Source organism: Lucilia cuprina, chromosome 4 (genome assembly GCF_022045245.1).
Source record: "Lucilia cuprina isolate Lc7/37 chromosome 4, ASM2204524v1, whole genome shotgun sequence".
NCBI lineage: Eukaryota > Metazoa > Arthropoda > Insecta > Diptera > Calliphoridae > Lucilia > Lucilia cuprina.
In genome coordinates this window covers 76450325-76462891 of record NC_060952.1, presented here as the reverse complement: position 1 = coordinate 76462891, position 12567 = coordinate 76450325, and the positions used below count along the sequence as shown (strand labels likewise).

At 28.4% G+C, this 12567-nt stretch overlaps 1 protein-coding gene across 1 annotated transcript in view; it reads right to left on the bottom strand.

Moving 5' to 3' along the window:
• Window positions 1–12567, bottom strand: part of LOC111685738 (zinc finger protein 395) — a 357927-nt gene that overhangs the window by 114705 nt on the left and 230655 nt on the right. The gene's annotated exons all lie outside the window — the stretch shown is intronic.

Here is a 12567-nt window from a genome sequence, read left to right as displayed (position 1 = left end):
TGGCCGGTGTTTCGGCCTCATTTTTATTTTGAGTCAGATTTTTTTCTCTGCTTCCTCTGTCTTGGCCCCTCGGATTTATTCTTTATTGTGTTGTTGTAGGGGTTGCTTGGTTGGCTGTTTGGTTCTTTTCGTTTTGTTCGACTATGACGTTACACAGTTAAACAATCACTTTATTTCATTTATTTAATTTTTTTGTATGGAATTTTGTTGTTTTTGTTATGTTCTCATACATTAATCTATTCTATTGAATGTTCGGTTTTTTTTTCTTTTTTTTGTAGATTTTTTTGAAATTCTTTTGTGGGTTTTTTGTTTAATGTGTTTTGTATTTTATGTTTATTTAAGGCTGGGTAGGCGTATTAAGTAGCTTTATGGGAATGTACGTCATTTTTTATTTACTTTTTGTTTGAGTTTTTAAAGCATTTAACCCATTTTTTAGCAAAATTTAGGGTAAATAATGACACAATTTTTAATTTGTATGGAATTCTAATGAAATTGAAATGAAAAGGAAAGCTTTAAAAAGCTTAAGATATTTGCAAAACTTGTAATATTTTTAGAGTAAGAGTTAAGCTTTTGAGATATTAAAGCTTGCAGTTACATAAGCTGCAAACAATGAAAGTTAAATTACAAAAGCTTTTTTCATTAATTTAGAAATATTAAGTACTCTAAAGGCAACAGTTAAAGCTTTTAAAACTAAGAGAATTACTTAACAAAAGCTTTTTAAAACTAAATTCTAATCACAAAATTAAATTTACAACTTAAGCTACTTTACAGTGTTTGGAAAGGAATGTTGTTTTAAGAATTTTCCAATTGGAATAAAGCTTTAGCCTGAGTCTGTTCTGTTCAGATTAATATAATTTTACTTCAAAAACTTTTGCATTAACTTAATTTAAAACAGAAATATCATAAACATTGAAAGTGTTTTTAATTTTAATAATAGAAGAGAAAAGTTGTTAAGCGATATTTTAAAAGAAAAAGCTTTTAAAATATCGCTTTTAGTATTTATCAACTTTAAATAAAGTTTTAGCCTAAAAAGGGTTTAGATTAATTACATTTTATTTTATAGGTCTTTGCAAAAGTGTTAAAAACATCAAAATGCTTAGACAAACTAAAGCTTTTCATATTAAGCCTTTAAATTGCTAACTTCATATAAAGCTTTGTTTAACAGGAATCAGATTGATTAAAATTTACTTTAAAACATTTGCACTTTAAATTGTTTACATTAATTGCCATTAAAACAAAGGTAACTAAAACTTTAAAAGCTTTTATAAGACTTTTATCAATAATAGAAGAGAGGCAAAGCTTTCAACTTGTTATTAAAAGAATCTTTAATGTTAAAGCTTTTCAAAAGCTTAGAATTTTAAGTTTAAAAAATGATCAGATTGTAAATGAGAAACAAGAATTAATTTGTACAGAAAGCAGCAATAAACCAAAAAGACAAAGTTAAGTTCTAATAATCTCAAATTTAAACATCATTGCATATCTTTCAGTTCAAGGAAAACCAAAGCTTTTAGAAGATTAAGATGTCCAACAAACTTTCCCATTTCATATTGGTAAACGTAATAAAACTATGACACTGGCATAAATAAGTTAAAGAATTCTTAAGAATTTATTGTTTTTTTTTTATTTATATTATTGTGGTTTGAGTTATTTTATAATGAGTTTAACTGATTAATAAAATCAAATTTAATCATCAAATAAATATATTTATTTCTAATTTCATAAGAAATGTGTGATATATACTAACTAACGGTGCATTTTACAATGTTTAAGTCGGACTATTTAAGGATTTGTGGCAATTTGCATGGACTCAGAAGAATTTAATTCAAATTTCAGCCATTTTAAATAAATTTCTTTAAACTAGCATTTTTCTACTCCTTAACCTTGAAATAACCTTTTTTCCCTTTTTGCCTGAAATCAACAATATCTTTCATTTCTTTTTTATTTCATATGCAGTTTTTTTGTTCTTTTTAATTTAATACATTCACATAAATTTACACTTTACTTAAATTTATTCCTTATTTTGATTATCCTTTTATTATACTGCTTTAAGGAAAGCAAACTGCTACTGCTAAGAAAAAGGAATGAAACAACTGTGATTTAACTGACGCGCCATGATATTGTAACCCTGCAGACGTTTTTGAAAAAAAATATAAAACGCATTGTGGCATGCACCCTGATTTAATGAAGTTAGTGTTGTGAATTACGAAGGATTTTTGGTTTGAGTTATTTTGTGTTGTGCTATGCATTCTATTGCTATTAGAAGTCTGGTCTCTTTGTAAGCTTTTATATTGTCATTTGACGCCAATTTTATGTTTAGAAAATAATACAAAGAGACTTTTGATGGAATGTTTAAGTTAAAATTTAAAGATATTTTTTGCTAAAGCTTTATTGACTTAGAAAAGCTTTAATCTAAGGCTTAAATACTGGTTTAGTTTAAAGCATTTCGTTTATACAATTCCAATTAAGCTTTGATTGTAGTTACATTAATATGTAATCCTCGGTCTTGCAAAAGCTTTAACCATAATCTTGTATTTCTAGTGAAGCTTCAATAGCAGTTTTTTATTCTCTTCTTATTAAGCTAAAATGATTGGTCTCTTATATGTCTGTATGAAGTCTTAGTTAAGCTTCAATCATTCGCCCCGTTTAAGCTTTAGTCATAGGTTTTTATACCGAACTATTTCAGTTAAAATCTTAAACTTTCTATAGTCCTTGTTATCATTCATCTACAGGTTCTTATATAGTCATAATTAAGCTTTAATTGTATGTCTGAATACAGTCATAGTTTAGCTTTAATCATTTACCTGGTTTAAGCTCTAGCTATAGGTTTTTATACCGAACTATTTAAGCTTTTATATTGATCTTTCTAAAATAATTACTAAGATCCAACTGTAGGTCCTTATATACTCTTAATTAAGCTCTAATTGTAGATTCTTACTCAGTTCGATTTAAGCTCCAATTGTATGTCTATATGCAACCTTAGTAAAGCTTTAATCATTAACTTCGTTTAAGCTTTAGTAATAGGTTTTTTTTACCAAACTATTTAACTTACAATCTTACAGATTCTATAGTCTTTATTATGATCCATCTATAGGTCCTTGTTAAGTCATAATTAAGCTTTAATTGAATGGTACCCATTCAGTTCGATTTAAGCTTTAATTGTACGTTCTAGTCATCACCGAACTATTAGAGCTTTAATCTTAAGTGTTCTAATTCAGATCTAATTTTACATCTAAATGAAGTTCTTATTAAGCAGTAGGAATTATAGAAATTTTAGTACAGCTTACTGTAACTTTTGGTAAGCTTCGTCTAAAAGACTTTAAAGATTCCTATATAAGCTATAAGCTATATTTATATCGCAGCCCACTTTTGCAGGACTTTATTCTGAACTCCTAATATATTAGAGATAAAATAAGAAACTCCTTTTTTACTCAAACCATTTATTCCAACACAAACTCTCAACAATTGACCATAAATTCACTTAAACACTTTAAAAATGTCCCTGAATAATGTAAAATATCTCTACGTATCGAGGAAAAAAAAGCTCAATTTCTTTATTTCATTTAACAGTATTTTCAGCATTTAAACTTGAACAAAATTTATGTTTATGTTTAAATAATCTCAGTACTCTTTGCTTTACAATATAAAAATAACTTAACTTAAGGCTAAAAGAAAAAAAATAGAAGACAAAAATCACCAACCGACCGACAGAACAACAAAAGAAAATATATACGAGTATGAGACGATCTTTCACTACTAGTTGACCATAAAATTTTATGATTTTGCTACCAAATTTTTCTTTCTTTCAGCTGCAACCGCTACAGGAGCTTAAAAGCCACAAAGAAAGAAAGACAAAAAAAACTTAAGTTATGATTTTGTGTGCATGTTTAAACATGCTTAAAAGCCAACTCCTTTAAATTACCACAACATAAATACAATGAAATAAAATACAACTGTAATACACAGCTAAAGGCCATGATCACAAATTTCAAATGGTTTTTCCTACTTTTTTTTCGTTCTTCTGTTATGGCAGACATTTTTTTTGTTTTTCTTCATTTTATAAAGCTTTAAGATTAAATTTAAAACCGTTAATGTGGAAAATGTTGAAATAGTGTATCAAGGCGTTAGTTGGCAATTAAATTTAACTTAATGTCTGTTGTATTTATTAAGAATTAAAATTTTTTGTTGTTGTTTTTCACTAATAATGCTTATGGTTTCTGTGAAGTTTCATCTAATTAAAGCTTTGTTATCTGACCGATTTTTAGCTGTTGTTATGGCATTTTCCTGGAAAATAATTTAAATGTATAATAAATAATTAACATAAATTCGTTTTCTTGTTAAAAAAAAAACTTTTACAAACGGCTATTAGTAAGTTAAACTATAAAAGTTTTAATATGAAATATAAGAAATGTAAAAGAGTCAATTTATAGAAGAACTAAAACAAATTTATACAATTATCTGTTAGAAAGCTTAATTGGTAAGCAGAAAGCTCTAGTGCACTAAATGTTATTTTCGAAATATTAAATTGATCATCTTCAACTAAAAGCTTTTAGGAAAACTGGAAAAAGTATAAAAATAGTTAAATAAAAAAAATTATTTTCGGGATCTTCTTGAAAATGTCGAGCTTTTTTCATGTCCGCATAAAAGTATATTAAAATAGTTTTTTAAGAATATCTTTTGGAAATGTTATTGAGCTTTTTTGCATAAACATACATTGCAATATAAAAGCTTAAAGTTCATGTATTGTTTTTAACTAAAAGTTTCTCCTAAAAGCTTTGAAGACAATTAGACTTCATTTTCTTTCATTTCGATTAGTCAATAGATTTTGATTTCTGCTTTAAAAACTTCTGTTATTATTATTTGGTCTTAGAAATGCGACCATTTTGATTACTATAAAAACCGTTAGGCTGCTGTTTAAAGCTACTTTATAGCGAAAACATACTATATGATATTTTGTTTTGTTGTTGTACGTTTAATATCGTATTGTTTTGATATTAATTTTTCTGTTGCTGCTGCTGTTGCTGTTCCAATGTATTATATGAGTTTTGTTAAACCATAAATATCATCAATCTAATGATTCTACATACGATTCAACAGCATAGAAAACATAAACACTTATACCAGCTACAGCAGCCGCTTCAACAACATCATTATGAACATCTTCCTTCAAAGATCATTATTATCAAGATCAACGTCATTACGGTTGTTTGGTAAGTTGTCGTTATTTTTAACGTCATACGAAAACCAATTGACCACAATAGACGATTGTGATTTGCAACGTTATAGTTAAGTCGTAACTTTTTACTTAGTTTATATTAAGCTTTTCCCATTGAGCTTTATGGAAAGTTTTTAATGTAGCTTTAGTGATAGATTTTGTCGCATAAACATCTGTTTATTTCATATTTTGTTTTGATCATAGGCTTCTATACAGTTAGCTTTTGCCAATAGCATTTACGTTGTATCTATTAAGCTTTTTTAAAGGTTTTGCTTAAGTTTCAATATGTTTTTGTCATAGCTTGATCAAAGTTTTCTGTAATAGTTTTAGTCGAGTTTATAACATCAGAATTTTCGTCGTTTCTATTAAGCTTTTATGAAAGACTTCGTAGTTATAGTTTTAACTAAGCTTTTATTCTAGTCAAAATAAAGCTTTAATCGTACATGTCTAAGAACAAACGTGATTTTCAAAGTTAATATTTTGTCTTTGCTTATTATTAAGTCCAAAATAATAAACTTTTCTTATGCTTGATCAAAGTTTTCTATAAAGTTTTAGTCGTACTGATATCAATAGCATTTTCGCCATTTCTATTAAGCTTTTATGAAGGCTTTGCAAAATTAAGCTTTAATCGTACATGTGTCTAAAAACGAACGTAATTTGCAAAGTTAAACTATAGTTTTTGCTTCTTATTAAGACCTAATAAAGTTTTTTTTTTTGCTATAGATTTTATCGAAGCTTTTATTTAGTTCAATCGTAAGCTTAATAATTGAAATGTGCTTTAGTTCTAGGTGTTTGTATAATCTTAGTTTAGCTTTAATTAAAGCTTTTAATAGAGTACCATTAAAGCTTTAATTATAAACTTTATACAGTCTCACTTAATCTTTAAATGTAGTTATATTACATAGTCCCAGTTAAACTTCAATTCATTTTTGGTCAATTGGTTAGTGTGGCCAAGTAAAGTTATAGGCTGATGCTGTGAGAGGAAAATGTGTAAGATGCGCTTGCACTCGCTCTATTGTTGACTATTGCAAGCAACTTACTATTGTAGCAAATTGACGTGCGCACATTATCGTGCTGTTGTTGTTTAAAACCGCGTGATTGAAATGCGATATAAACATTTTCGCGTTTGTTTGGTAAGAGGAGCATTTTTATTATTTTGTACGTCTGTCCATTCAACTAACTAACTTTATATATAATTTTCCCCATTTTTTTACTAGTTTGTTGTATTTTATTGTAGTATTATTTTTATATATAGTTTTTTTCTTTTTTCGTCGAAACTGTTTATTTCGCTGCTGCTGCTGCTTTTGTTGTATAGCATGGGAATTGCAACGTGATTTCCTCAATTTGGTAAACAAGAAAATTTAAAGTGATAACGCTTTGGAGATCTTTGAAACCATAGTTATTGAAAGCTATAAATTTGGCCAAGAAGTAGACACCAATTACTTGAACTATTAAAGTTTTTTTGGATTACAAAGAGGTCCAAGATTCAAGTTTAATTGGAACTTTAGAAATACACAATTAATGCTGAATTTGTGTTTAACGAGAAACTTTGATTATAAAGAGAACTATAATGAACGCTATATGTGGTCTATAACGAGACCTAAACTTTGAGCCGAAATTCTTTAAGAAAATGGTCCATAAGAATTCATAGTTTAATGACTAAAGAACAACTTCTAATACAAACACGAGATCTTAAATTTAATCTAAATTTTAATTAGATTCATAAAAAGATACCCGACTAAAAGCAAAAATGTGCTTTAGGTAAAAGGACAATTTTAGAATAAATGTGTCGAAGATGCTAGAAATTGGAGCTTAAATTTGGACTACAAAAAGACTTTCGATTATAGCTTGAATTAATCTATAGAAAGTTAACCGATTAAAGTTTTAATGGAACTTTTGATAGTTTTATCTAAAAGCACCGATATTTGGAGTCATTTTAAGAGACCTATAATTAAAGTTAAATTGGCACTAAAGTAAATTTTACGATTAAAGCTGAATTTATATTAACAACAGATCTACTTAGGTATAAAGCTCTATATTTGGAGTTAAAATTGAACTACAAAAATATCTATAATTGAAGCTAAATTTGGAATATAACAAACCCACGATAGAAGCTACGTATGGACTGCTAAAGAATCTATGATTTAAGCCAAGCTAGGTCTACAAAATGGCTGAAAATGACAAATGATTCCTGCCTTTAAGGATCTGAACAAGAGTATTAAATTTAATTTTTTTTGGCAGTCAATATTGAAAGTTTTTATTAAATTTGTGTAGCAGCAAATGCAGCAAAAGATGATGTTGGATGTGGCTGCTGCTACTAATGTTATAGTTGTGTTGTTGTTGTTGTTGGCGTCCCCCCATTAAAAATAGATGTTAACTTTATGATTCCATTGAAATCGGAGTACACAATGTTTATATCTTTTTTCTAAATCTCTTGTTATATTTAGTGTTTGGCAAAAGTGTTGAAAGCAAAAATTATGACCACAAAAATCTAAAGAAACAACAACAACAGCAACAACAACAACAAAACTTTAAAGTGCATAAAATTTAAGAAAACCAACAAGAACAACAACAGCTTCAATAAAATGAACTACAACAATAATAATAGAAACTGTTATATACGATTTGTTTTTTTGTTGTTTTCCTGGCTTTTTATGTATATGGGACTCGTACGTATCTTTTCTCTATTTTATGTATAATTCGGTTTCATTACTGTTGCTATTGTTGTTGTTGTTATTGCTATTTGATGCTGATTTTAAGTGAAAGATATAGATGTTGTATATTATTCAGCTGTTTGATAATGATGTTGTTGTTGCTGTTGTTGTGACTGCTGCATCATCTTATAGGTTTTACATCAAGACGAACAAGATGATGATGATAATGACGATGATGATTGTAATAATATTATTGTTGTGGTTTTTTCTTCTTCTATTTCTTTGTGTTGTTTATATGTTTATAAAGTGACCGTTGGTAATTTTCGCATGCTGTGCAGAAATTAGCCACTTTTGGCATGAAAATCGTTCAATCGATAGAAATGTTACAAAAAAAAATAATAATAAAAGCAAGAAAATATTGTTGGTTTGGTTTTCCTCATTTCTATTTTATTTTTCTTTTTTTTTCTAACCAAGGTGGTATTGAGCCTTAACTATGGAAACCATTACATGTTTTCATGGCTTTTCTGACATTTTGATTGATTTTTTTCAATATTTCTTGAAGTTTTTTTTTTTTTGTTATTTTTCGCTTCTAGTAATGTTCCCCGATTTGTGGCTTTATAATTTTTTATATATTTATCATAAATTTCTATAAAAATTATAGTGTATGTGTGTAAAGTTGTTTTATTTCTTTTTCATTTTTTTATATAAATATTAATTAATAAATAAAATATTTAAATATGCCTTAGTCAAAGCTTAAATATCATAAAATTTTATGGTTGAAAAAAAATAAAACTGCTTCCTCATAACCTTAGCCAGAACTGACTGATCGTAAAATTTAATTTTATAGAGAAGTTATAAAACGTATAGAACTCTTATTTGTTAAAAGATGTGAAAAAAACATGTTAGAATTATTAATTAAGCGATTTTTTCTGTAGGAATTGTGTTAATTCCTAAGACACGATTCTTTTTGGTAAAAGCTTTAGAGAAAATATTTTTATTAAACTTTGTAATATTTTGAATTATAAAAAGCTGTACGACTAATCTGAAATTTGATAATATAGTCTAAATCTGCAAGCAATGCTAAAGAGAGAGAGAGAGAGAAATAGTATAAAAGCAATGTATAAAAGTACTTGGTTTTAAGGCTTAATTTTGACTATAATGACATCTATAACTGAAGCTATTTTTGGACTCTACGTAGATCCTCAATTGGAGAAAACATAGATTTTAAAAAGATTTTAGAAAGACCAAAAGTTGAAAGATAATTTGAGTTCGATTAAGACAAAATTGTAACTAGTTTTTAGCAGAAAACTATAATTGAAGTATAAAATTGTGCGTGTTCAATAAAAATGTTGAAGATCACTTTAAGGATTTTCTTTAGTATATTAAATTTATTTATTTTTTTTTTTGGCAGCAATAGACGATGTTAGATGTGGCTACTGTTGATGTTGTAGTTGTCAGTTAGTAAGTAACCATGCTCAAATTGAACTTTAGCCGAGTTATGAATTAAATTTAGATCACATTAAGATCATGTAATAAAACATAGTTATAACACACTAAAATATTTTAAAATTTTGGTAAATGATGTTGGAGTTAATGTAGTTATTTCATACATTACTTGGTAATGAGTGGTCGTTATCAAAAATATTATTTTTTTTAATATGATTCTAATATATACATCGGCAGAGAGTAAAAAATAAGTTCTCTTACTGGTTACTTATACATGTGTAAGTATACATGTGTCTGAAATTAAGAGTGCAAGAAAGCTCTTTGCCGAAGAGAGTTCCAATAGGAAATTAGATAATTGTTCTGACCCTAGTTTTAAAGTAGTTCTCCAATATTACTTGCATAGGTTTTTGAGAAATTGAATCCTAACCCATATTTGATATGATATAACAAGGGAAAGGCATCTTTGAAAGCCTATACTTTCGCGCGTGGTAATTACTTCCACGATGTGGTTAATGAAGTTCTTGCATTTTACTTAGCAACAGGTTTTGTTAAATAATATTCTTGAATTTTGCTCATTAAACAGCTTTATTTACCTGGATTTTGTAATCATTTGTTAACAGTTTATTTTAAAACATATTTCTCATACTAAATAACCCTGATTCATGTTGAAAATATTTTTGTAAATTTTGTGTTATTTATTTTACTTAATTTAGTTTATTCTTCATTCATTTATTTTAACTAGTCATCTTTTGGTTTAACATTTCTCTAAGTTTTTGGCACGAATATTATACAAAAAAAGTAAAATATTTTTATTTGCGTTTTTGTAAACAAATAGGTGCTAAATTGTTTATGTTTTTTTCGACATTTTCACAAATAAATTAATTTAGTCACCTGAGCCAAGCTAGTAGTGTTTGTCTGGTGACCTGGTTTATAATGAAATTTCAATACCAGTTTTGTTTTTTTTTTATAAAAAATATATTATAATATCTAAGCAAAACTTCTCATATTAAGGTCTAGCTCACCTTCCGTGTGTTTTCAAAGTTGAATTTTGTTTTTAAATTAATGAAAAAAAGTGAAAACATTTTATTATTATTTGTAGAATTAGCAGTTTTATGCGTAAAAGCAAACTACAAAATTTCCGTTAATTTGTAAGCAATTTATTAAAAAAATTGGCGGGTAAAATAACAACAAAAACAACTAAAGAGCGAAAAAGCTCCGGTAAAAAATCCATAAATTTAAAGTAAATAATAACAAGATCAGCGTAATAACAATTTAAATAATATAATAATAACAACAACTATAAGCATAACAGTACTTTTAAGTGAGAGTGTTGGGGAGAGTAGCAGTAGGCGCCATTTTTTAAATGCGTCATGTTTAATTTGAAACCAAATAAAAGTGCGTAAAGAAAAGACAGTTGTGTGAGTGCGTGTGTGCGAGTAGTATACATATGTTTTAATTAGCCGCTATTTTTTTTTGTTTTGTTTCTCAGTCTCAATATCAAGTGTTTGTTATTGTTTTGCTTGTTATTGTTTTCATCTTAAAATACTCATTCTCTATCTATACTCGCCATATTTTCATTGTTGTAGGCTTTTTTATGATATTTTTTTTTTAAATTTCATATTTTTAAGTTTGTTTATATTTATTTAATTGTTGTTGTTGTTTCCTATAAAATTTGTTATTATTCAAGACTTTTTCAGTGTGTACTTGTTAATTTGTTTTTTTTTCTTAGATGACTACGCAGTATTTGCTTTTATTATTATGTTTATGGAGAGCAGGTTTTTTTAAGATGTTTACATTTTTTTTCTTTTCAATATTTGTTGCTTTCATAAGAGAATGGCACGTGCTCTCATACATATTTCCATGTTTATTATTATTATTTTTTTTTATTATTGTTGCTGTGAACAAAAATATAAATGTATTCTTAATAATCAATTCAATTTGTCTGGCTTATGTTTGTTGTTGTCATTATCAACGTGTGTTGACATTAAGGCTTAAAATGTTTGTCCTTAAATAAAGTTGGTTTATTTTTGAAGTAAAGGAAAATTTTTGTAGATTATTAAATTATGTTATTATATAGCAATAAATATGCAAAATGTGTATTTTTACACAAGGTTAGGCATAATATTGGTGGATTTTTGGGGAAATAGAAAAATTTAGAAATTTTCTAATACGTGGGGATTTTAAGAGAAAATTCCACTGAAAGGAAATTTTAAGCGGATTGTCTTAAGTGGTTTAAGCAAGAGCGTGAGTGTGTGTTTTATCCTTTGAAAGACTCTAAGACAAAAGAAGGCGTATGATTGCAAGAAAAAATTAGAAATATTTTTCTTTTGTGTGAAAGAAACAAAAATATCATGTTTGATATTATGGAAAGTATATTTAGTTAAATGAGTCGCCCGTCTGACATTACCCTTTGTTTTGGGCCCCTGCTCATAGGTACTATGATGGAAATGAACAGGCAGATGATCTTTCCAGAACTGGACCTGTTCTTTATATCACCAACGCCGTTACAGTAGCAACTCTTCTAGGTTTTAGCAAGAGCAGTATCTTCAGAAGTATGAAAATAAGTGGAATAATCTGTACACGTGTAAAGGGGCCAAGTTATTATGGAGGTTAGTAGCAATAATAAAAGGACACTGGCATATATACAAATCGCCTTGGGCTCCTGCAAGGAAAGGCAAGCAAAAGGAATGTTCTAGCTGTTAAGAGAAAGCTACTTCATGTCCAACCTTGGTGAGATGTCTGGGTTTCGGCTGAATGAAATCCTGAGATTTCTCACGGCTACAGACTGGTTCAAACTACCATTCCCATTCCCCCCGGGGGCATGTTACCTTGGTGAAGCCTTCACCTTGGTGACATTGCAATCCTCTAGTCTGGCCGGTACTAAAAAATTTGTTACAGTCTACAGTCTGGCTTAGTCCTTGCAAAGATTGAAAAGGGGTCAGACCAGAGCACCGCATAATCTAGTACTACGACCAGTTGCCCGCAGGACTTTGTCCTGGATGATCAGTTGGTCGAGATTCCTTCGGGATCCACGTAGTGGCTGTGATTTAAACCGAAATTCGCGGGAAGAGTAAGTGGCGCTTAAATGACTGATGTAAGGTACAGTCAACATTTCGGGATAAGTTCGGTGCAGTTGCCGAAACAACAGATACTCCACAGAGGAGTGACTGTGGGACTATGCGTTGGAAATGAGTTGGTATTAATTCGTATGTTTTTCATGAATATGTCGTATGAATGAGATGTGTGAAGGGTTGT